Genomic DNA, 27,698 nt, shown 5'->3' with positions numbered 1-27,698 from the left:
CAAATCCAAAACACAAAAAATAACATTTATACCAACATCTTTATCTGATCAAATTATATATATAACATTATTAACAAAAACTATCATCAGAAAATGTGACTCTGATCTCATTATCACTCACAATTATAGCACCTGGTTTGAAGTTAACTACAGCTGTTCCATTATGCGCAGCAATGATACTTTATTTTGCATAGTTCTGTTCCAATACCTTAAAAGATATTTTTGTGCAGATGCATCTTTCATTAGCTTTTAAACAGGTGGTTGGAGTTTATATTGAGATTTCTCCAATGCCTGAAGCACTAAAATTTAAGTTGGCAGTGAAGTCTAGCTTTGTGTGTGCGCTAAATTTTTTCTACTAGACAGACAAGGTCAGATGTGGGTCCATGGTTGGGCAGCAAAAGAGACAAATCTATATAAGGTTTTATTACACAGTGGCATCCAGCATGACAACCGATCCTTGGACCGGGTCACTATGGTCTACTGCAACAAGAGGAATTATAAAAACGCAAACCAAGATTTGTAATCCACACCCCGGACTGTCATCAGGGGAGGTAAGGCAAGCGGGAATGCTGCCGTTGGGGGTGAGAGGGCAAAACAAAAAAGAAGTGAATTCCCAGGTCCCATGACGGACCTGTTCATGAATTTTGAATATCTGCAAATGCGAATTAATCCCTATTCTCTGTTTGGACAACTGAAAACTATAATTAGTTTAATTTTAATGAAGAATTTACCAGGCTTTGGCCTAACAAATAAGTTGTTTTATTTGTAATAAGGGCTTTAAGTACCAATATGGGCCATCCATCTGGATGTGACGGCAGCCGGTCTGGACTAGTGCTTTCACCACATATCGGACACCACAGTGATGCGATGATGAAGAGGAGACTCATATGAGGCCATAAGCAGATGGAATGAAAATGTTTTAAGTGGGGGTTTTGGCAGCGGTACCAGACTGATATGGCTCCCAAGTTGTTTTGCTAATTTACTTTTATGTAGCAAAAAAAAAAAAAAAAAAACATGTAGAAAGGACATCATCCAAAAATTTGCTGCACATTCCAAAATTCTCCTTGGATACGTCAGGATTATATTAAATCTTAAATCAATCAGCCGACACCTATTAATGGGTTTAGCGGTGTAAAAATAAATAAATATATATATATAAAATATTATATAAAAAAAACACATACATATATAATATCTAATAATATATAAAATATCTTAAAGTATAATTCATTATTTTTCTTTAAAAATATATATTTTTTAATACTGATTAAAAGTTTTTTTTGCAGTGGGGTTATGTTCAAGACAAATGATATAGCTCGTTTCTCATATTTACCCAGAGTTATAATGGATTAGTCATACACACTCTCTTATGCTTTAACCTTTATGTTATGCTGTGAGTCAGACTGACCTATTTTAGAGCTTATCATCACTGCTATGATATAAATGTTTGCAGTATGAGCCTTTATTTTATCCTCAAGGTAGTGTTTCAAAAAATGAATATTAAAAAGGGGAAAATGACACACTTATAAATAAGTGATAACCTGCTGCAGATTGACCTGTATAGCAAAATAAATTAGGGCTTGTGCTGTCCTTATACACAATAAATTATGTCTGTTGTTCACACAGCCGCTAACTTTGATAGGCGAGAGATAAGACTAAACCTGAGAGTTTTGTAAGATGAGTGGATAAAGTGAAGTGAATGAAATGCTTTTTCCTTCTTATTCTTTTTGACACTAAATGTCACAGAAGTCGACAAATATGGAATAACAGGTGACAGGCAAAGTCCATTTCAGCTGCTGTTTGAACATGGACTGGAAAACACCTGTAGATGCACTAGAAAAGAACCATGAAATATAAATGGGGTTGGGTGTGACCCAGTTTCTGGGGTCACTGAGGAAGTCTATAAAATATCTGGAGAAAGTCATCCGTTAGCATTCACATTCATCTTAACGGTCTGGTGCAGGACCCAGCAGATTTGAAATCTGCCATCTTTGCTCATGGCGGCTCATGGGCAATAGATGTTTTGAGCCAACCACCTGAATCGAAATGCCAGAAGAATATGACTCTGGGGAATACTAAGCGACAGTCCTGAGCTGTAGCAGAAAAATACAAGCCCATTTCACGCTTTTATAAATCACAGACAAATACATAAATATTGGGCAATGTAAAAATATAGTATACTGAATTTGTGATTTATATATTGCTTCATCAATCAATCAATCAATCAATCAATCAATCATTCAATCAATCAATCGTTTCATTGCTGCCAGGAAAATAAAGTGTGTAAAATACCAGACAAAAATAATAATAACATTATTGGTGGCAAACTGTGTACTTGGATTAAAAGCACACAAACAATTATACATTATAGAAATAACCTGCAAAACAATAATAATAATAGAATAATCATAATTTCTGTTCTTTCAACAGGAGTTGGCGCTATATGCAGCAGTGTGTGTCTGTATTTTTACTCTGAATGGTGACAACTGATGCGGTGTCCTTCTCTAGGGAAATGGATTCCGAAGTACTGTACAAATTTGAATACTGGAGGAATTTATCACCATTAGCAGTATGACTGACACAATGCCAGCCGTTCTTGTTTAGATGACAACCATGTCTCTTGAGATATTTGTGTGTGTAATTGTTAGCGAAAGAGAGAAAAATGCATATCTATTGTAGGTTTGCCAACTTAGGCCTTCAGCATACAGGCTGTGGGCCTTTTTTTTTTTTTTTTGGTTAAAGGGTAAATCCCAACATGTTATACCAAAAACAAACAGCTATGACCACAATTACAGATAATAAACAAAATCCGTCAGTGTGACATTCAAACCTGCAATTGTAGCTCAGATCTTCCTCAATCCAGAGCTCTAAATGGCTACATTCACACTGTAGCAGAATACAGTTGTCAGTCTTGTTTTAAAGAGCTAAATGCATTTCTTTTCATGCTCATTTTATTCAATGAGAGTTATAACCACATTCTATACAAACAAAGAGGTTTAAATAAATTTGGCCAAAACATGCTGTATAAATGGAGCTGCCGTCAACAACTAGTGTAAATAAAGCCATAAAACAGTCTGTTTTCTTTTATATAAAAAAAGAATATGTTGCTATGACAACATAATTATTTAGCTATTTGTTTTGTGACAAATAGACACAGGTCATTGCGTTACTTAAAATGAGTCACAATTTTTAAGAAGATCCAATGCGATTTTCTCACTCTTATTTTTATTTTTGTGGCTTAATGCGAGGAATATTCTTGGATATATACATTATCTTCAGTCATCCTAGATAAACTTTGGATGGTAAAAGTTCACACACAGTTTGGATGTCTGATTTGAATTACATTAATGAGATTCAGGTTATCATCATTTCATTTGCAATTCGAAATTCAATTGTTTTTATATGTTACCAGCCAACGTGTTTAATTCTGGCAACCAATTTTGACTCGCATTCGGTGCTTGGCGAGTGCTAATCTTGGACCCTGCCAACAAGGTTCTCTTAATTTAGACACCCAAAAAGTGTACTACTTAAAAAAAGCAGCCTCTGACTCACATACGCACTTTCTCTTCCTCCCTCGAGCAGAAAAGTTCACAAGTACAGTTGGAGGAACTCTGTATAGTTACCAGCCTTGTTGCAAATTGGAATTGAATCCCATTAATAAAAGCAATTGGATTTAAGGTGAGCCACTTGAGTGGACGGATCGTGATTTAGACACTAATTAATCAGAGAAATAAGTTTGGAGATTATGCAGGAAGATAAGACCATTAATTGTGGGACATGAGAGTTGTGGGTGAAGTCTGCAAAGGTCACACATGACAGCGTTTTAAGGCTCCGACTTTAATGAGAGAGAAATGGATGAGAGACTGTGTGGACACAGCATTTATTAATACAATGGGAACGAGGCCAGAGCTTTATTGCAGCTCTGTGTCAGTGCGTATGTGTGAGCGTTCATTACGTCAAGCGCTAGCATGTGTGTGTGTGTGTGTGTGAATAAAATGAACAGGAGTTTGCGTGGGTGAGCGAGCGAAAGGCGCAACTGTGGACACGAAACTTCAGCTTGTGACCTTTACGTTTCCCCGTCCGTGATCCATGCTTCATTTGAGAGGGGGTAGAATGGGCCGTTACTCTCACTGACACTAATATTTCTCTCTCTCTCTGTCGCTCTCTGAGTGTTCAATATAAAGCAACTGGTTCGTCTTGTGCACCCTGCGGCTGTGGATGAACACTTATCACTCATGACACGTTTCCTGAATCACAACCACATGTAAAACATGAAATGTATTAGGGTATGTTTCCTCAGCAACCTGAGAGAAGAAGAGAGGGCTTGAGGGGTGTGTGTGTGTGTGTGTGTGTGTGTGTGTGTGTAAGCTTGAGTCAAATAGAAAAGCAGACGCTGAGCCTCATTCCATCACACCTGTCCGATATGGAAGAGTGAAAGAAGAGATATCATGATTTCTTTCCCATTAAACATCTGTGCTGTAAACTGAGGCACAGAAACACTGGGGTTTAAATACACAAGGGCTAACATTTTAACCAGACACATCTGGGACCAATCAAGACTAATGAACAGGGGTACCAATAAACAAAAGGACTACAAAGGACTACAAACATGGCACATGTAACACTACTATGCATACTTTACAGAGTCTGTACAACATATCTTCACCACTACAATCTAGACCTGAATTGTCTGATTAAAACAAAAAAAATTGTTTAAAACTATACAATTTAAATATGTTTTTTAATTCATTTTTTTATAGAATTTGAACTAATCAGGGCTGAGTTTTCCAAAAGCACTGTAAGCCTAAGTAGATTGTAGAAACCAATAGTCTCTATACGATCTACTTAGGCTTGCAAAACTTTTGGGAAATGCAGCTCAAAACTGTGAGAGAATTACAGAAGTCAGACTTAAATAGTCTGAATTCTTTGGTGTCTTGACCTTTTGTACTTTGTAAGTCTGAGAATGTGTGCCGTCTTCCTGAAGGCTTTATACTGTACGCACTATGGAGGCAAAAAGTGTACTGCATTGGAGTGACATTGATGTAATAATGAAGGGGTTTACTAAGGTGCATTACCACGTTTGATCGACCGTGACCTGCAAATGTTTGGTGTTTATGTGCTTTTGCATAAATGTGTGTTCTGAATGTGGAGTTAAATACCCAAAGGATTAATTTGCTCAAAAACATCACATTTCCTCACCAGGACATGTATTATATTTAATACAGTGACCTGATGCATTTGCACAGTCAAAATTATTAGGTCAAATTACAATGTAACCTACTTTAGGGCTATCTTATGAATATTCAACGATGTTTTATGCTGTCAGAATACACAATGAGAGTGTACATAATGGGACTGATGCTTGACTTGATGCACAAAGACACAATTATGGGCCCTACAGTCTGCATTTGTGTTGGGCTGTGTTTCTCTATCTCTCTCTCTCACACACTCTCTCTCTCTCTCTCTCTCTCTCTCTCTCTCTCTCTCTCTCTCTCTCTCTCTCTCTCTCTCTTCCCTGCATGCTGCATGCATACTGACTCACAAATCTCTTATCTGCCTCAGTCTTCAAACAACTGGTATCATCAATCACAACATGTCATACTGACAAACTAATAAAATAAATAATATACAGAACAATGTTAAACAAATTACACCTCAACAAACAAATAAAGTAGACCGAATATCTCTGAGAAGAATTTCCTGATATTTTATCAGCAACACAAGCTTAAGTGTATAGATATACACACTAGCTGATTTTAATTTTAAAAAGGCATCAGGCTTAACTCCGTCTCTCTCTCTTTTAAGCTAGGCTGCATACAATGCTGGTGCAAGTATGGCTGTCAAATGCAATTTGTTCCATCTATTATTTTAGCAGAGAAAGTAACGTGTGATATGATGGCCTAGATAAGATGTTTTGCTTTAATAAAGCTCAGAAAATCCAAAGGGACTGAGGTTTCATGGAAGGGACCTGTGATGCTTTAGCTTTCTTACCTATTTCATAAGATTACCCTCCGGAGCTACCGTTTCAGAGAGCATTATTTCCACATGGTCTCTATTTGCTGGATTTATCTTCCTTCTCTGATGTGGCTGGAAGTTTGACACCTTAGATAACTTTATTTCCATTTTTCATGTTAGGAAAGCAGAGGACACATTCTCCTTGAAATCTTTTTTGATATTTAACACGTTTAAAAATAATAATAATATTTTAATGTTAAAATACGTTATAATATCCCAGTTTAATGTGCAGAGAGATATTAATAAACTGTTTATTGGATGATTTGCACTTAAAAGTGTAAATACCATTTGTCGGAGGGAGGGAGGGAGGGATGGATGGATGGATGGATGGATGGATGGATGGATGGATGGATGGATGGATGGATGGATGGATGGATGGATGGATGGATGGATGGATGGATGGATGGATGGATGGATGGATGGATGGATGGATGGATGGATGGATGGATGGATGGATGGATGGATGGATGGATGGTTTACTTCTAGCACCGAAACTGGTCGATCTAGTATCAACTTTTACTGCAAGGAATGCATTGTGTGGCGCAATAGAGAGTATTTTTGTGGTGTAAATCACTCATTTAAATTCGTTGTGGTTCTTAATCCGTTCCTCTAAATCTTGAGAATGAAAACTTAAAGCATACAGACAGATGTTGACGCACGTTCACACCCTCTCCTCAGACCTGGTGCGATGTTGCTGGCAGGACGAGGTGGAGGTAGACACTCATTCCATTAGTGCTGCCTCTGCAAATTCCAGCTAATTTCATACACATCAATACACATTAGCATACCACTCCGGCACCGGCATTCAGGAAAACACTGCACTCAAGAAAGAGACCATGAGGAATGGGAAGGTGTAATGGCGAAACAGAGAGAGAGAGGCAGGATAATATAAACAGATGATGCTTTTACAGTCTCTTTCATTAAATGCGTAAATAGACTGAAAACGCATGATTGTAAATAACATGCCGTTAAGAGAGACTGCAATGAGGACGGAGAACAGGGGAGGAAGGGTGGCTGATGAAACAGCGTTTATCTTCACACATATCGAAGTGAACAGCTCATCTTCTTTGTTTACCTCCATCAACATACATGCATTTACAAAAACACAGCATTCATTTAAGAACTTGCATTTGCAAGCGAACATACTAAATTAAATGTAACATTAATGCAAAATTTGCACTCACTTTTGCAGTTTTTATGGAGAATTAATTTGGGATGAACATTATCAAAACATCACTAGCATGCTTTACTGATGGTTTTGCAGAACAGAAGGATGGCAGCTTCAGTGTCACACTTATATCATGGCCATCATCTCAGTGGGAACTCTACAGTGTTATTAGCAGTTTATCAGTTTATCTAACCAGCATCCATCATAATCATGCTGACAAAGTTTTGAAGCGACTGTTGAAAAGAAGGTTGAATTTGCACAGACTGACTTATGCTTTATTGCAGCTTTGTTTGCTGATCAATATCAAAATTTAAAATTTAAAATGTCAATTTTAATTTCAATAGCCTATATATGTCTAATATATAGTACAAATCCGATTATTTGTGTATCCGATTGGAATCGGATCTAAATGATTGACTGTCCACACGGTGTATCACAACTGTTCAGATCCGCTTTGTGTACTGTGGCGCTCTTCGTTTTCCGGAATATTTGGTAGCAATATGCCCAAAACAACTAGAACAAAAGCAACAAATGTGTGGCTGCCGTGCTGGACTATGTCTTTTGATGCAGCATCAGAAACATAGAAAGCTGTATGCAGTCTGAATGAGGCTAAAGTGTTGCAAAGATAAAGCCTCTCTTCCTGTTTGTTCGTTTCCTCAACGCCACGCATTCAATCTGTATGCAACTGATAACCAGAGATTAAACAAATTTTTTTTTTTTAAGAAAAAAAATTCAAAATGGTAGAACCTCTACTCAGGTGGAAATTCATCATCATCATCATTATTATTATTATTATACAACCAATGCCTAAGTTTCGTTTTAGTTACATCAATCCAATCATAGCAATGTTGCCATGGTTCTAAGTCTTTTTTTTTTTTTTACTGATACAACTGCTGAAGTTTACTTTTCTAAACTATGATAAATGTATGTAAGGGCAAGCCAAGTAAAAAGTGCGTTGACACAGCAGTTGTAATTATGGCAAGCTAATGTTAAATTGAGCTTCAGCCATTGACCTGCCGAACTGTACAACAGGTCAAGCACGGTGGTGCTGAGCAGGTGCTGTAGTGACAAAACGACTGACCTGCCATTATTCCACCTCGCCATGATGGAACTCTAAAACTTTCCACTAACAATCATGCTTCTGAGCAGCTACAGAAGGCCAGCTAGTGATTTGCCTAAGTGATATTGTCAGTATATTAGCGGTGGATGAAAAGGCAGACGGGAAATCGTTGAAGAGCGTGACGTGCGGGGCGATGGATGGCTAACGTAAGTTTGCGCGTTCCTTTGCTGCTTTAAATTACAGCCACCCCTTAAAACAAGCCAGCCAGAACACATATCCATTAGCATAACAGCTTTGCACAAGTCAACACCTGGCAAGGTTTAAATATTCAGACTGTATGATGAATTTCAAGCGTGAAGGCTGCTTGTATGCTATTTCAGTATATCATTACCATAAGTGATAGCATTGTAAGGGAAAAATCCATATCACTAACAGTTAAGGTGATGGAAACAGGCAGGCATGAAGATAGGCAGCTTCAAGCGTTTTGATGGAAAGAGTTGCCTAAAACAGAAACCTTTTGACTGCACAGATTTTACAACACTCCTCGAGTCATTTTACCATATGCTGTGTGGATTATATTAGAACTCGGTCTAAAAGAACTGTTTTTTTTTCATTAAACCAAACTACGGGAACTACAGTAGTGCGGATTTGAGTGCATTTGCACACATACCGCTGTGATTGCATTGACCCACCTCAAAGCTTATATAACAAAACAAAAAAATATTCACAGGTAGGATTGCTGACTGTTTTTTTTTATTTTTGTGTAGCTCTGTAAAAAAAAAAAACAAGCAGGCTGGGGACTTGCTTTGTTTGTTGCTTTGATTTTGAGGTGTGGGCGTTTCACATGAAGGTCCAGTTATGACATTTTGATCAAATATTACTTCACGAGTTCACACTTGCATATAATTATAGGGAGTAAAGTTGAATGCGTATTTGGCGTGCTGTCCGGGGGGAGGGCTCCGAGCTCGGAGTTCGGCCCGAACCCAAAGTACTCCCCCCATATGCAAATGGTTAGGACAAGAAGTGTGGAGAAGGGGTGGTGGAGGGATGCTACTAAGGGAATTGAGGTACTGTAGGACTGCTGAATATATATATGCACCTCTTATCGTTGATTGCGGAGTCCTCTCCACTCGCGTTAATTATCTGAACGTGCTCCTCCCGAACTTTGTTAAAGGGTTAGATCACCCAAAAATGAAAATAATGTCATTAATGACTCACCCTCATGTCGTTCTAAGCCCGTAAGACCTCCGTTCATCTTCGGAACACAGTTTAAGATATTTTAGATTTAGTCCGAGAGCTTTCTGTCCGTCCATTGAAAATGTATATACAGTATACTGTCCATGTCCATAAAGGTAATAAAAACATCATCAAAGTAGTCCATGTGACATGGTGCACGCTGTAAAAGTGTCTCATCCGCGACATGCACATTTACGCACCATTAAAAAAATTATATCCACGCAAACAATGTAGAATAGCTTGAATATAGCGTGCGTCTCCCTCAGACTGTAAACGAAGCTCGGGCGCACCAGATAACACGTCATCAGCGTCTTACGTCAGCAGCGTCACTGTGGAGTCCTGAACGCGGATTGACAACAGACCCGGGAGAGAATACAATGCTGAATAAAGTCTTATTTTGTGTTATTTTTGGACCAAAAAGTATTTTCGATGCTTCAAAAACTTCTAACTAACCCACTGATGTCACATGGACTACTTTGATGATGTTTTTATTACCTTTATGGACCCTTTAATAAAACATCATATGGTGAAAGAAAAAAATAATAATTCATGCCAACTTCAAAGTAAAATCCTCAACACACCCTATACGCACACACTCAATTTGACTATAATCACTGTTTTTTGTACAATGATTTTCTTTTATGTCGTCTAGGGCCTAGTTCCAGTCATAATGATCACCAATCCATTAAATAAAAAAGTCCATAGTAAAGAAAGTATGTCAGTATGTACATAATGTAAGTGAAAGATCAAAATACTAGTCACACATCTTGAAAGCAAAGGATACTCTACAGAAGTTCAATGCTAAGGCTTGTAATAATCTCCCTGCATTCACCTATTCGCTTTTCTTTGTGAAAAAACCCATTTCAAACAGAATCAACCTGTTCCTCTCATAATGTGTGGTTAATGGAAGAGAACGTTTGCACAATCCAAACAGACTTCGAGGTCCAAACAGACAGAGAGCTCTCTCGGGAATCAGCACTTCAAATTGCGGCTTGCCACAAATGGAGAAAATCTCATTGACGGACACTTTAAAACAGGCAAAGCACTCTCTGAGCTCCATGTTTACAATGTGAAATGCCTGGGGAGACAGAACGCTGCAGGAAGATAGACTTTTTATTCTACAATGCACTGTTTCCCATGAGATAGTCGTCCACACATTCAAAAGGGTGAGACGACGAGCAAAAGAGAGTGAGAGCTTTTGCACACAATGTGTTATTAAATGTGTGGGAGAGCCCACTAGCGAGCCAGCGTAGGAGGTACGAAGCGAAAAATAAAAATAAAAGAAAACAGGAGCTCATTCAAATGCTTGATAGAAATATGTAGACAATTTATTTGAAACGGAACTGCTGATATTATGGAATAGAGGAAAGGAATAGAGTCATGCATCAGGATGTACGAGATACATTAGCAAGGCAAAAAAGGAACGCTCGTGCACACGTGAGGCGGAGCCGAGATTAGCAGGCGACCGTTTACCGCTTAATGCAAAGTTTAATTATAAAGCAGCTCTATTTGTTCCGTGTTTCCTGCTTCACGTTCCACTCATTAGCCAGGTAGATGAAGGTAAATTAACGGAACGATAAACAGGCACAAACATGCCAGTAAACATCCCTAGCCTGAGCATATTTTAATGGAGTCCCAAGAAGCGTAAAGCAGACAGGAGAAGTGCCATTGGAAGCCCTCCAAACAGAGTTTAGTCACCATGGTGATTCCGTAAAGCGCTCTGATCGAGGAGTGTGAATTTTTAAACGAGACAGTGGATGGTTGCAGTCAAAAGCTGGGTTATGTGCGACTCATCACCATAGCACCCGGCTAAAATGGGTTTACCTGACACATCTCTTCTAAATAAACATGGCAGGGTTGTCACCCTGAAACACATGCGACACTGCTACTCACTTCCTGAGCTAATTGTAGATAAAGAGGATTGGGTGTAATGAAAACAGAGAAGAATATGAGCATGCTGAGAAAGCTGAGGTTAGGCTTTTAATTACTAATCATTTTATTATAAGAACAGCTTTACTAGCATGACGTGTGTGTGTGTGTTTTTCCTTGTAAAACGTGTGTTTTTCATTGTAAAACGTGCACCTACATTTTTGCAAAACTCCAAAAACGTAACTATACAATTGCAGTTGCCAGCTGAAATAACCACTAGTGGGATTAAAACACACACCTTTTATTTCTTTTGACAATTTATGATTACATGGCCAGATTGTCGTTTAATAAAGAGTTATTTTAGCACGGTTCCTTGCACAATACTGTTATGCAGAAATATTTTGAGTTGTGCATTCACTAGCTGATGTGGCACGCTCTGTTCTAGCAGTAATATGGATGTATTGAGAGCATCTAAAATGTATCAGTAGCCTATTTTAATATGAACTATTTATACTAGAATTATAATATACATACATTTGCATAGTTTTATTTGACTGTTATATTATTATTAACCCCTAAACCCAGCTGTATTCCAAACCTAATAACTTCTTAGTAATATAGAAAATATACAGTGACAATTAAACACTCTAAAAATGCTGGGTTGTTTCAACCCAACTTTGGGTCAGCCATTGAGTTACATTTTTAAATTGCGTTAAACGTTTGGGCTTGTCCATATTTTACCCAAAGTTGGGTTAAAACAACCCAGCATTTTTTAGCGTGTAGTTACAATACACTATACTATAAATAGACATTAAGTATTCGGTCTTCTTCGGAGTCAGTTTCTGGATTAAACATATAGGCCTATGGCTGAATTAAACCAATATTTCTACTTGCCAATATGTAGTGTTTACTACAATTGAGTGAGTGAATCAGGTAGTCCGAGCTGGTGTGATTGAGTGGAGGCGGGATAAATTTGCATATTTATGGATCCACGTATACTACATGAAGCAAGGGTGTAGAATAACATTCAAGCTATTTTAAGGCATGGAGCAATTTTCAATATGTTTAAATATGTCTTGAGATTTAAAGGCTAAAATTATTGATTACCTTCCTTTGCATTAAGCAGTTAGAAAATCAGAGGATCCCACAAAGATTTTTTTATTGGCATCTTTGGTTCTGTGAAGAGCTTTTAACATCCATTAACCTTTCCTTTCCACAAAAGGTTCTTTATAGTGGAGAAAGGGTTCTTTAGATTTGAAAATGTTCTTCACGCTAAGAGAAAATAAATAGTTCTTTTGAGAGCTAATAACTGAAAGTTTTTAGGAGGCCAGAAATGGTTCTTTATGGCATTGCTGCAAAAACACCCTTTTGGAACCTTTAATTTTAAGAGTGTACAGGATCTTTACACTGCCTCTCCATTGTGTCAATCAGTGTGCACTATGTATTTTCTCCACTGTGCAAGTAAATCAATAATCAACAATGAACATGTGATGCATTGTTTCCTGCTATTGTGATTCCTGAGCAAATTCATTTATCTCAGCAGTAAACACCCTGTATATTTGCTGCTTTGATGCAGCTTCTATGTGGAGTAAAATAGCTCCAAGTTGGCAAATATAACCATAATTAGATCAAAATACATTAAGGGGGCCCCTGCGCACCACAGGGATCCTCTACACCAATAGAGTGTGAGTTTTGAAGGGACTGGAGCCTGTCTAATTCAGCAACTAGTCAACAACTAAGTCTAGTGGAAGTTGGCAAAATGGCTAACCTTTAATTGCTACAGTATGTTAAAAAATAACTTTATGTTGTAAAGTAAGCTATGATTTCAGACCTTGAAATGTATACAGTGAGAGTTCCAATCTATTGTATCTCTCGGTCACATTATTTTAGTCCAGGTATCCAAGAGATTTCAAGAGTGTTTTTTTCTTCTTCTCTACCTCCTTCATTATTAGCATGAAATAAGTAAAATAAGCATCTGCTCAACACTCAACACACAAAAAAACACAGCACACGTGTGAAGATTGATGTGCTCCTTACAGGTCTCTGGTTTTAAAATATGGATGCTGACAGCAAATTATGCAACTAATACATGCAAATGAAAAAAACATCATTAGAAACAAAGTCATATACTTGAGTGTGTCGACTTCGTCCACCAAAAAAACATGACATTGTTGTCCAAGAGATGTCCTCTAGATGCATGTATATTCCTACAACATATTATTAGTACAGTTAAAAAAAAAAAAAAAAAAAAAAGGATTTTATAAAAAAATGAATTCACATTTAACCGGAACATCGGATAAAATTGTCACTTTTTTAGGTTCCTGGCTTTTCTGCCAGCTCAGAAAAGCTGAAAATAAAACATGCAACCAGTTTGTTATGGGCTGTCTGAGTCTGAAACTGTCATCCAGAAAACTGTTTCAATTTGCAGCCGGTTTCTACGTAGGTAAGTAGCTATTTGAATAAGACCCACGACTGCTGAAAGACTCTGCTGTATTAGACCATAGACTGTAAAAACAATATGAACGTAGTGTCCGTGACGTCACCCGATGTGGGTGGAGCTGAGGTGCCTGGTCGCTGAAACCACACCTGCCTAGTTCGACGTGATCAAGTTAGCTTAGTCTAAAGAGCTAATGCTATATGCTACTGGCAGTACCGTTGCAATGACTTGATGATGTAAAGCCAATAGAGTTCATGTTTTTGCCCTTCGAAATACTATAATAGTTTAAAGACACAGCTAAAAGTGAGACTTTGTGTCTCGTGATGCTGTATTATATTGCTAGTTAAAAATGTATTATGCATTAACTTACAATATTGTTCTGAGCGTGTGTGTGAAGGTGATTCATGTGCATACATGTCAGTCAGCAAGGCAGCGCACGTCAAGTTCGTAGAGAGCTTTATTCAGTCCATTTTAAAACTCTGATTTTGGCCACCTCTCAGATGGGTCATAAGAAGTTCAAGTAAATGCGCTAGAAATCCACGCTCATTCAAGGATGTGCATTTATAGCATGGACGGAGAAAGCACTGACACCTGCAGGATTTTAAAAGCACAAAAGGGTTTTTTTAACACTAAAAAGTTAAATAAGCATATCTAGTATATCGGTTTCGTGCGAGCAACGGTACTGCAGAATGTGTGTTTTTAAATCTAAAAACTCCAAAAAGCAACGAAATTGTCAGAAATCCATTAGTGCATTTTCACAGAGGAAAACAACTGGTAAAACAGCGCTTGTTGTTCTCTAGATACTCGACAACGCGGAATCCGAACGGCGTGGGCGAGGGTATAACGCGTGTATTAAATTGAATGAAATAGTCCCGACAGGATTACTCCAGACGGCTTTTTGAACTAGGGTCAATACTAAGGGAATACATAACAGGTTTTGCTAAAAAGTTGTTACTCAAGGATGAATCTGTACCAACTATTTTCAGACAGTGCGTCCTCCTGACCACTTGGTTCGATTGCTCCCCCCTGCCCCTGATGGACTGTGTTCACATATTTTGTATCCGAACCACGGTACGCTTGCTTCATCAAGCTGCAGCTGGCGCGTAGTTGTGTTGCTTGGTAACCGCTATGAATGAAAAGGAGTCAAAATGGATGGAATTGCTCGCTTCACATTTGTTCTTCGGTTTTGTTTTCAAAGAAAAGATACAGAAACCCACTTGCGTCTGTCAGCCGCTTAAGTACTAAAATCGACAATGGGCTGTCCGCTCAAGACAATTTTTGCGGAGGCAAGCAGAACTCATCTCATCGTCAATCCCACTTTTCGTCAAAGTAAGTGTATACACACACACACGCACGCATGAAAGAGCTAACGTTTATACCACATTATACGGCATCAATAGCAGTTCACTTCCGCGATTTGGTACGATTGCGTTCATATCAGCAGCGAACCGTATTGGAGTTGAACACGACCCGTACGTCAGACCACCCTTTTTAAGCGGACTCGAGTACGGTTCGCAGGTGCGCACCCGAGTTCGGAAGACAGCATTCAAATCATCCAAACGAACCGAACTCTGACGTCATTCAAACCTGTGTGCACACCAAAAGCACTAGTGCGAAAGCGTCCTTAAAAAAAAGTGTCCTGACACAAAGGATGAGCTCTTGAAGCTCCGCCCTCTTCTTGAGAGTGGACCGGCTCATTTGCATTTAAAGAGACACACTCACCCCCCAAAAGTGGCCATTTATCATATTATAATAATCTATGGGGTATTTTGAGCCAAAACTTCACTTAAACACTCTGGGGACATCAGAGACTTATTTTACATCTTGTAAAAGGGGCATCCGATGTCCCCTTTAAAGACTGTTGTTTTTTTATTTATGTATATATAAAAACAGACTTATTCGACTTGTTTTGCTAGTTTTGGCTCATTTGGCATAAACAACAAAAGTGGCTCACTTGGCACAAACAAAACTTCATTTCTGTTGAAATTAAGCTATTCACAGCTGTGCTTAGACTCCCTGTTGTCACCCTACAGCGCTGCTGGAGGACATGCAAGTCATGCATCAATAAGACGATACTGATCATTTGGCCACAAATGATTCCTATATAAGAACATATATTCTAGGGGGGGGGGGTATTTGAATTCTACAACATCAAAAACTAGACACCATTGATGGGATAGTTTACCCAAAACGAAAACTTCTGTCTGTTGTTCCAAACCCATATGAACCCTGGGGAACACATTTTTTGAAGCATCATTATGCAGATAATAATTTGTCACATTTATATAGCGCTTTTTCTGGGACCTCAAAACGCTTCATACATGGAAGGGGGAATCTCCTCAACCACCACCAATGTGCAGCATCCACCCGTATGATGCAACGGCAGCCATATTGTGCCAGAACACCCAGCACACACCAGCTTACTGGTGGAGAGGGGACAGAGTCATCATCAGATCATCATCATCAGCATATCATCATATTGAGAGAGATGATGAGAGAGAGAGACAGATAGATCACACAATGACAACAACACTTATACAGGAGCCACATAATAGGTGGATATAAATAATGTAATGGTAACTTCCCATCCAAAAGATTGCCTATATGTTACTGCCAAAGATTCAAACATTTTCAATACATTGACATTTTGACTAATGAAGACCTTTTAGAAGATAAAAAAGCCAACATCTTTCCCAATATTAATGCACATTTGTCAAAAAAATGGCTAATGTAGAACTGTCTTACATAAATATTACATGTAAAACTGAACAAAGAAAAATGTCCTCCCTTTTCCCTTTCAGACTATCGTTCAGTGAGAAAAAAAAAAAAACCTTTCTTGATCCGTGTAGGTGATCACTGGTCACAGAGGAAACTTGAGAATTCTGACACACAGCTGCAGAAACAAACACAGGATGTATGAAGTTCAGAGGTGTTTTTAGAGGAATTGGTTTAATGCTTGAATAAGAGAACATGCCGATTTTTTGTGAAGTTAGATAGCTGCACGTGTGGCGATAGATAGATAGATAGATAGATAGATAGATAGATAGATAGATAGATAGATAGATAGATAGATAGATAGATAGATAGATAGATAGATAGATAGATAGATAGTAGGGGTGGGAATCTTTTACCATCTCACGATTCGATTCGATTCCGATTCTTGAGGCCACGATTCGATTCAAAATCGATTTTCGATTTTCGATTCAAAACGATTCGATTCGATTTTATCCATAATGATTTCTAATCGGGTTTCTGATCATGATCTACTCTCATCTGCTTTGCTATACAGAATGACAAACGGAGACTTTAAAGTGTCTTTTTCACATTTATTAAGTTCAATTCTCAGGGAAGTGCCTTTTATCAAAAACATTGTCTGGTTCTCAATTGCTACTCATTATCTAGCTATAAAATAAGTTGGAACAAAACAAAAGTGCTTCTTCATAATACAAAATGGTTGAAAATAGATGCAGTTTACCACAAATATCATGTAGAACACAACCGGTGAAGACAAAAAAAACATCTATATTTCTCAGTCAGACACAGTAACTTAAAGAATAACAAGTTATGAAAATAAAGTGCTTCTTTCAAAATGAATAATAGTCCTACCCCTAAGCTACCTGGCGATGAAGCAGCGATAGACCGAGTTTTTTTTTTTTTTTTTTGCCCTCTCGGAGTTGGCATGGAGTTTCGTAAAGCACTGCAGTGTGCGTTGGTCTGCAGCTGGCGGCTGACTGTACGTTCCCACCGCCGCCGACTTGAGCTGCAAAAAAGCTATGGCCGCCCTGTCAAGGACGCTTGTCAAAAAGTACGGGGAATCTGGTTGACGCTTTGGCCGCTCTGACGTAGCAGCATTCACAATGAAATGTAAACAGAAAAAACAAGCAATGCATTCGGCAGTTTAGGATATCGCACAAGATTTGTCAACACAGAAACCATTTCATCACTGGAGAGTTTTTTTCCCGACACCATCGTATTAATTGATTTTGATTAATATGCGCGAGGGAGAGAGAAAGAGCAGAGAGCGCTCGGGTGAGTGCGCGCGCGCGGCCGGGGCTCTCTCTCTGCTCGTTCTTATGCCCTGTCAAGCGCGCCCTGTTAAACTGACAGGACTTAAAACACATGCAAATGGTAGGAACGAAAGATCTCCCTCTCATCCATTTGCTTCCTTTTTGTTTTAGTGATTTGCCGCTCACGTCCCGTATAGGCTAGTTACAAAAATGGAGGCGAACAGCCAGCTGATTTTATTTATTTATTAAATCGATTCTTGGACATTTCAGATCGATTCTGAATCGTTGCCAATGAGAATCTAGATTCTTCTGTGAATCGATTTTTTTGGCACACCCCTAATAGATAGATAGATAGATAGATAGATAGATAGATGTTTCTGTATACATCATCAAAAAATAAATTAAGAATTGCTGCGTAATTTTTCAATTTCAAATCAGTATTACCATTTTTGATGAAAGCAACAGTGTTTATATTTAAAGGGAATTGTCACATGTCATGCCCTTAAATGGTTTCTTCCCATATAAAACGTGAACTAAGACTATTTTTTTATGGCAGCAAAAAATTGATTTATCTCTAAAAAATATCACAAAAGTTCTGAGCAAACCCACGGTTCAAGACTAACAATGACCTCTAAGCGTGTTTTGCTTGATTGCTCTCATGTAATCTTTTTTTGCTGTTTTGAATCAGAATCATGTTGAAAGAAAATCTGCTGTGCCACAATTTCTGTCCCTTTAGAGATGTGCAATATATTTTGTATACTCTTGGCAAGTCTACAAAAGCAACACAGCCTAATCTTAAATATTCCAGCTTGCCGTAGCTTGCGCTTTGCTTAACCGTCAGCCTCCATAACAGTTTCCATACATAGGGTTGGGCATCGCTTTGATTTGAACGATTCTGATTCCGATTCCGATTCTTCCTTTCGATTTCGGTTCTTTTCGATTCTCGATTCCGATTCTTTGAGGGGCGGAGTCATTTTATTTTGATCCGAATGTTCCAATACATATAAATAAAACATCTCCAGTTAACTAGCAGAGCATTCATGTCGTTCGTTTGATAAATAAGAGACGATCTAGCACTGAAATGTGCGATCATTGGCGCGGATACAGTGTTTTCTCTTCTGGCTCGCGCACACCGCACTGTCTTCACTCGGACGCGCGCTTCAATTCGTTGAGGAGACTCTCTATTCGTTCCGGTCAAATCACAAAATATAATGCACACAAACGTGTTCCTGCTTGATATACAACCACTGATGACGAGCATAATCGGTTTTGATGAGAAAAAAATAACTATACGAGTGCGGTTTAGAACCCAGAACATCTGAGACGCTTGACGAAAGTTCTACCACTGGACCATTAAGGTACACGTTAAATAAGTGCAGCGGATTTATGCATTTATTCATACAATAATTATTGGCACTGACAACATGTATTACATCTCATTAAACGACAACTTAAACCCCATGTACTATTTAAATCGATTGTTGGACTTAATGTTATTGTACATATATGTGATTTAGCATTGTATTACCAACCCCCACCCCACCTGTCTCACCCACTTTTTAAAACAAAGTTACGCCACTGGACACTCCTTGTTAATTTGTACACCATGCAGTTTTTCAAGTGTTGCACTGTGGAGTGCCGACTCAGGCTTTTTTAAAGTGAAATAAAGCCACACTTTTGAGCGCCGCTTACCGTGCTCCAAGGCTGCAACAGAACAAGCGGGCGCGGCAAGCACTTTCAAAAAAACCGGTGGCCACTATGGAAACCAAAACTTGCGCGGAACCGATGATCGGAATCGAATTTTTTTTTTCTAAACGATTCCAATGGCATCGTTATTTTTTAAACGGTTCCAAGTTGGAACCGGTTCTCGATGCCCAACCCTATCCATACATCAAAAGTGCCCATTGGACATGTTTACTTACGCAGTTTATGCTAATTTAATCTTTCATTCCACAGAAAACCAAAACTATAGCCCTATCTATAACCTTTAAAAAAAAACACAGTCACAATTTATGGCTTGAATCAGCTGGAAAAGACGCCCATGATACAGAAAACAAATCATCAAATGCAACGGTAGCTACAGTATAATGACCTTGTGTGCTTGTGCATAATTTTGCTTACAATAGCCTATAGCATATTTAATGCTACACGTATAGGCCTAGGCCTTTTCTGCTTCTGTTATGATGGCGATCTGCTGTTTTAAATCAGACATTTTAATCTTAATTGGGTCAGTTCATGTATTTCTTAAGTTAGCATTTGGAATAGGGATGTGATTGATCAAAAATAGATGGTCAAGTGCGTATCTGTCGGGTTACTGTAGACAGATGGTGAGATGCATTGATTCAGATATTATTTATTAATTTCTTTAACATGCCGACGGTTGCCCGAGGCGATAACGTTGCAATATGCGAACTGAGTGAGTTTGTTGCAGAGTGTGTAGGCGTCAGAGTTACCCGTGTGTCTTTGTTTGCATGCAGAAGCAGTCGGACGTTTGTTTGCTGTTTGTCTCTCACTTCGGATGTCTGCAATTCATCAGCCTCTCACATCTGCTCACTGTCACCTAGCCATTCATCACAAAAACACATACACGCACAGCCTCACAAAAGCCTTCTATCAAAACGCTCCTACACACGATTGTATTGCATACATACATCCATCGCATAGCCTACAAGTTTTCAGATAAATTCGAGGATGTTTAAATTCTCTAGCACTCCACAATGCATGAACCACAATAGGCTAGTAACTACAAATCAAATAAGTATGCAAGTCATGTGGCCTACTTGAATTGTATGTTAAATGTACAATATGTAAGATTTTTATAATAAAATATTCAAAAACCACTTTCAGTGTGATATATTTCATTCAGTTGTGTACCGGTACTTACATTATCCCAAAAGTTACCAAGGATTTGTAAATCCAGAGAAATTACAGTTTTTAATAATGGCTCGTCCCATGTCATTGTTGCCTGTCAGTGACGTAATATCCGCGCTATCCTCGGTTTCCACTTGTAGAAACGGATAGTTAGTTACAATACATAGATTCCTAATTAGCGGCCATTTCAATGGGTCGCTAATGAGAAATTAATGTATGCATTGATACAAGATCTAGCACACTGCTGTTGTGTCGTTCAGTCATCATGGTTTACTATAGATTGGCGAGTATAGACAAACCGTAAACATAGATCAACTTAGGCAAGCAGGCTTTGGGAAAAACAGAGAAAAAAAACAAGGATCAATATCGGCGTGGCGTTTTCAGGATGGACAGAGTTTTGCGACGAACTTGGACTTGTCGACAGAGACTCCGCTCTCGCATGTGTTTTAAACGGGTGGTTTACTGCTTTTTTTCTTTGCATGATTGTGTTTATGGGGTGCAATATAACATGTCTTCGGTTTGTTTGTTTTTTTAAGCCTTATTTTTCATAAATTTCACTTTTATTGTAAGCCGCTTTCTCCTCTGTCATTTGAACGACCGGTTGACTTCCTGATTCTATGAAACCACTCCCTCAGAAACAGGCAATGGGCTCAGATTGGTTAGTTGGGCCGGTGTGTTGTAATTGGCTAAACAGCGTAGTGCACGTTGTCCGGAAACTTCACTCCCATCACGCCCATTACCTTTACGGGCGAAAGTTGCATTTGCTCCGGTCAAATGTAAATAATGGTATCAACACTGCCGTATCAGTTTGAGCCAGAATCAGACCCAGAAAGCGGCAATGAAGAGAGTCTAGCAGAACCTCCCCAAACACGGCTCTTACAAAACGTTTCTGAATGGTACATATTTTTATTATTATTATTCTATTCTATTATATAATAATTTCGATACGCTGTTACTTGAAAATGCCACTGCTGCTTGTTAGCTTTTGAGATACGGTTTTCTCCTGATTAAACATTTAATATAACTGAATAAATGACCGAGTAATACCGCCGCTGAAGTTTGCTGTTGCGATTACATATCATTTTTTTTTACTTTATACACGTGTGTCTTAGACACACAAAATAGCATTGAAATAACTAGCTAGTGGCTACTATAAACAAACTAGCTTTGGCATTGATTTACGTTCTTGATCAAATCGAAAAATTACGTCATAAAGTATACATGGAAAATACATTTACAAAATTAGTGCATAATTACAAATTCAGGTTCAAAATGTTTGTGCGCATTTGTCATAGACACACGAAATAGCGGCTACTAACGCCAGCGCTGGCATTTGTTTACGTCCTTGAAAAAACTAAAACATTACGTCTGAAATTATACATGCAAATACATTTAAAATGATTAAGTCTTACTTACAGGTTGTGGCCCAACAACGGCTGCCTGTGGGTTTAAAGTTGGAACTGCTTCATGTTTTAGTAACAGTTTCTTGTTTAATCCGGCATTGAATTCGTGGAGATTCTGGAAGCTGTCTTCCGTAAAATGCGCAGCACAGAGAGCTAAATTACGATTTTAATTTTCAGGAACATAATCAAACAGAAATTTTAGCCATTGTTGACAAACTACAGCGTCCGTAGGAAGCCCGAACACAGAAGTCCTGACAGCTGGGTGAAAATAACACTTTAGACGGCATGGTTACTGCTCTCCACTATAACTCTTCCTCTTCGACAAAGCCGCAGAAGTATGGCCATGCCCCTTTTTTGCATATTCCGGAGGGAGGGTTGATGTAAATGTATGGGTTAGTTGCGTATAAAACCCGGGAAGTATCTCGTTGTAGTCCCATTCGAGTCGTTTTGTAGGCATTAAACTTCCTGATTTTTAAAAGATGATATCTCTGCTTACATTGAACTCTCAGCGCAGCAACTTTGCAGATACTGGTCATGCACCAACAGCAACATTACACACTATTGAAAATGAAAAAAGTGAAATCGCAATCAACCACCCCTTTAATAGATAAGTAAGCAAATATATATGATGTATTGTACACTACTTTACATTGCACTCTGTTTGTACTTCAGTAACGCTTTTTATCAAGTCTGGTGACCAAGTCTATGGCAGTGTATAAGTATGTGTTGCACAAAAATATTTAGCCCTACTTTCAAATAATGTGGGTTTGTTCAAATGTACTTTTAGTACGATTGTTTTAAACGCGTGTAAAACTGTGCAGCATTAACCCACCAAATCATTTGACAGAATATCCATGGCAGTGTTACTAGTATCTCATAGATTTCATGTGACGTCACACAGTGGTGCGGCCGCCATTTGTAGGAACGAATTGCAACATGCCGTCTATCTGCTGTGCTGCAAGACGTGATAACTGATAATTTAAATGACTCAAATTACAGGTTATCTAGCCAAATTGAAACATGTAGTTTACAATTGGAACACGTATAACGTCATTCTAGACAGCTATTTATATTTATATTAGTAACCTTAGTTATACGTATGGCTGAATTATGTTGTTGTCACCTGCTACAGTATGCATAAACTACTGCTCACTGTTTATGCCTTAAATTAATACATAGTTCAAATGAATAGATTAGCCTATTAGCTAACTGTGTGACTTGTATACATTTCTGAAATGCATAACTTGGACACTCTAAATTGTAATGTAGCACTATACATGCATTTTCTGTAAAGCTGCTTTGAAACGATATTCTAAAAGCGCTAAACAACCTCACTGATAATACAAGAGATGTGCTTTACCGACATTATTAGCAATTCAGTTCAGTGAAGCTTTTATGTTCAGCGAAGCAGTCATTACTCGTGTAACTTTAATATCGCTTAACAGCTAAAGTGCCACTTACCCTTCCTGTTATCAAGAACATTTTCTTCAGATGATGAAATTTGTTAAAAGCACTTAGATCTAAATGCTTTTGCTTATAGTTTTTTAGTAATTCATATAAGTTGTGCATTTTAATAATAATAATAAAGAAAACATTTAAGATCATTTTGCCCATAATTCCCATTCTTCTACTGGTGTTATTTTATAGTTTAAAGTAGGCTAGTGCCTCACAATTAATTATATCTTAAAAGCCTATGCGATTATATGACGCAAAATCCTGCGATTTTATTAAATAAATACATTTTCAACGTTAGCCTAACATATGCAATACATTTTTGTCATCCTCTAGTGTTAGATTATATGATCCCGCTCTTATTCATGCAAATGCTTTTAAACCATTCATGTGCGACAAGACAAAATATTGCGCTGCCTGTGAATGTCCTGACCATAACACACACACAGAAAAAGACACGTCCGTATCGTGCGCACAGACAGCAAAAAAAGACACCTAAAATGACTTTGATATTACCCATCGAAGCGTATGTAACTTAATGTGAGAGAGAGTAAGCGAGTGTAAGTTACCTGCATTTACAGTAGATAAAGCATTTTCCTTTAGTCAGTCCTAAATTCACAATAAAAAATATGTTTGAATGTTCGCTGCGATATCTTTTCCTTTTAACAGTCTTGCTTCTCCATGTTCACAAGTTTCAGTCCTTTCAATATAAAAATATTCTCTACTAACTGACTCACTCATAAAGACAGTCTTTGCCGCCATCTAACGGCAAAATAATGTAACTTCTGTTGGGTTATTTTTTCCAGCGGAAGGAAGGCTTTTAGGGATTTTACTTCATGAAAATGTATTTGATACATATTTGTTTTACTTTAATATTTGTATTGTGTGGTACCTGTTTATAAAAGCAATAAGCTTCTCAAGGCTATTAGGCCGTGGGCCGGACCCCGAAATTGTGAATTTCACAGATCCCTGCCAAGGAACTAAGTGATTTGTTTACAGATGGCATGTAAAAATTCTTATAAGTAGTATAATCATTGTTTCCAACGTTGATGTGTGCACATTTTATGAAGATATCGATTTAAACTCTTACATTTTTAAACGGGCAAATTTGTAGAACTACTAAATCGTAGCGCCAGAAAACGTAAACAAATCACCCGTCTCCTTGACAACCTGTCACGTTTCCCTGACGACCAACATATTTGATACAGTAACTTTGCTCTCTTTATAACGAAATCCTGCGATTTAAATAGTCTTTATATACTTTTTGTCTACACGAGCTATACTATATTGTGCACTTACCGTCAGAAGACCTCTAAGGTTATTGATCACCCGTGACATACATAGAAATTTACATAGACCGCATAACAACAAAGCGGGACGCGATTGACAGCCGGTGTGCGACAATATGAAGTGCTGTATACATGTTGCTTCTAGGGCAAAAAGCCCAATAACCTTATTTTCTCAAACAAGTTGGGCATCATTTGTTCAGTGTGCCCAGAAATGGGTTAACCTCAACACTGCTGAGAGTTTAATAGCTGAAAAAGCCATAGCAACATTCAATTTAACAGAAACCTGGAGAGCCCAAGATGTCCCAGTTAATGTGGGCTTCCATAGGGAATGCTACATGCTCTTCACCAATAAAGATCACATTGCAAGAGCATGTAGGAGGAGAGAAATGGCAGCCAAAGATAGTACTGAAGGTATGTATCAAATCCATAAATTCTGCAAATTTTCTATTAAAATAATTGTGTATTGATCGTGTAACTTTGGCCATGTATGTGTGTATTGTAGTTAGTTTAAGAAAGTATGTTAAATAAACCTCACACTACCAGTGAATCTTAACTACACAAAGTGATTTTTTATTCATGTATATTTTTGAACACTTTATCTTAATTTTATTGAAAAGCTGGAGATTTAACAAGGGCAAAAAGCATATTCAATATAAGATTACAGTGAATAGTGTAAGGTTGACAATGAATTGAACACAAAAGTCATTTTTTTAAAGGAATGTTTTATTTGAAACAAAGACATTACATGGTATTCTTACAAATCTAAACAGTGAGATTACTAGATTAAAAGTAACCACCTTTGATAAACACATTCTTTGTCATATTTGTCTACCTGACAATTCATCCTATTCATACTGGAATATATACCAAAATATTTTCTATTCCTCTGTTCTACAGGAGAAGTTTGCAAAGCCTGCCAGACATACCTCCCCCAATGCAGCATGGATGGAGGATCGAGGGGGAATTCTATGCAGTTCATTGGATGACATTTCCACCAGCACCAAAAAGTGTCTTGGAGCTTGTGCATTGCCAGTGCAAAGCATTACAATGTGTGGGGGGGAACTGCACATGTAGAAAGCACCAGCTACCATGCACAGACATGTGTCTATTGGTGCTTTTCCACTGCATGGTACGGCTCGGTTCAGCTCGGAACGGTTCGGCTCGCTTCACTTTTCCACTGCGTGGTACGACTCGACTCGGTACGGCATGGTTCGGTTCGCTTTAGCTCGGTTGCTTTTCCACTGCAGTTAGTACCGCTTCAAAGTGGGTGGGACTGATCGTTAATAGTTGCCGCCTCTACTGGCTCGGTAGTCACTTTTTTTCTTTTTTTTTTTTCTTTTTAAGTTTGTAGGTCCGGTGGTAGCCGTGTGCGGCTAAGAGCTGTGCTACTTCTTGGAACACTTTTTCATTCCGTGTTGCCCCATCCAGCTCTCGCTGGATCCACTCCTCGGCAACCAACGAGAGGAACATCTGCACCTCGTCCACTGACCACGATTCAGCCATTTCTTGTTTGATTTTTTTTTAACCTCTTTTGTCAAGTAAATACTCTAAAAACAGGTGCTACCACGTTGGCTGTTGTCTGGCTATTTACATCTAGCGGGTTTAGTGTCTCGTGTCGCAAATACAATGACGCTGAAGTGACGATTCTGTCTGACCAATCAGTGATCTGCAGTGTTTTCACGTCACATTTAGTATCGGTACGGTACGCTTGGAACCTCAACAGAGGTGGTACCATTTAAAGCGAGCCGTACCGTACCATGCAGTGGAAATGCGCCATAAGTGAGCCGTACCGAACCGAGCCGTACCGTACCATGCAGTGGAAAAGCGCCAAAGCGTGCTGTGCCGTACCGAGCCGTACCATGCAGTGGAAAAGTACCATGCAGTGGAAAAGCACCAAAGCGTGCCGTGCCATACCGTACCATGCAGTGGAAAAGCGCCATATGTAGGAACTGCACCAACGCTGTCTAAGGATGAAACACACAACATTGTGAGCGTGCAGCCATGGCCTGAGTACATCTTTAAATAACATGACACTAATAAAAGTTAATCTGGTTAAAAAGTTTGTTTTTGTCTGGTGTTGTAAATTCACTAAATAGCCCTAGTTAGCCGTTGATAATCTAACTCAGGGGTTTTCAAAGTGTGTGGCGAGCCTCCAAACAGTTTCAGGGGAGGATCAATGGAAGTGAAACTATTACATTACTTGCATTAGTTATCAAAAGGAGATCACACAGAATAGCCCACATGTGTGAGAGTTCAGATACAGTACTTTTTGGGAACTGTTTTCCCCTCATCAGGCTGAAACTAATAAATGCCTTAGGACAGACCTTTGTTTATAACTGTTTGGTGCAGTAAGAAGTTATGTTCAGCAATATTAGGCTATTTTGGCTCAAATGTTGAGTGCCTATGGGATAAAAAATATATAATTATGATCCCAAAGGCATCCAGGAATTGAGCGAAACTTACCAAGTAAACTAAAAATGTGGTGGGGGGCACGTCGTTTCCCACGCTTTGTTTGAAGGCACGCAGTCTCAGACTTTGAAAACCCCTGATCTAATGTTTGCCTTACTATAACATTAGCCAACTATACAAAATAAATCCAACGTGGACGTTGCCTCATGGAGATACCGTTAATGCGTTGCCTACTTCACCCAAGTGAGGTGTTCCAAGAACATCTGCCTTCTGCCCTTCAGATGTCGGCTTCACCATCAGGAGAGGAAACGCATGCAAAATATACAAAATACAATGTGCGATTAGACAGGAATCAGGAGATAACGTAAGCTAACTATATAACCGTGTGTGTTTTAGATCTCTCCCTGCCCCAACATAGCTGATTCAAACGGTCAACTCATTATTAACTATGGAAGCTGTTTATATCATCTGTGTTGGAGCAG

The 27,698-nt window shown here is 38.6% G+C and overlaps 1 long non-coding RNA gene across 2 annotated transcripts in view; it reads right to left on the bottom strand.

The window, feature by feature from the left end:
* The window catches only part of LOC307008377, a 66,974-nt gene that overhangs the window by 38,048 nt on the left and 1,228 nt on the right, over nucleotides 1–27,698 (bottom strand). For both annotated transcript variants that reach the window (XR_013799798.1, XR_013799799.1), the window contains exon 2: nucleotides 20,246–20,352. This is a non-coding gene — a long non-coding RNA (uncharacterized lncRNA). The remainder of the gene's footprint in view (nucleotides 1–20,245; nucleotides 20,353–27,698) is intronic.

The sequence above is a fragment of the Phoxinus phoxinus genome (genome assembly GCF_949152265.1).
Source record: "Phoxinus phoxinus genome assembly, chromosome: 12".
Taxonomy (NCBI): domain Eukaryota; kingdom Metazoa; phylum Chordata; class Actinopteri; order Cypriniformes; family Leuciscidae; genus Phoxinus; species Phoxinus phoxinus.
Note: the sequence above shows the minus strand (reverse complement) of the source record. Positions and strands in the feature narration are given on the sequence as shown.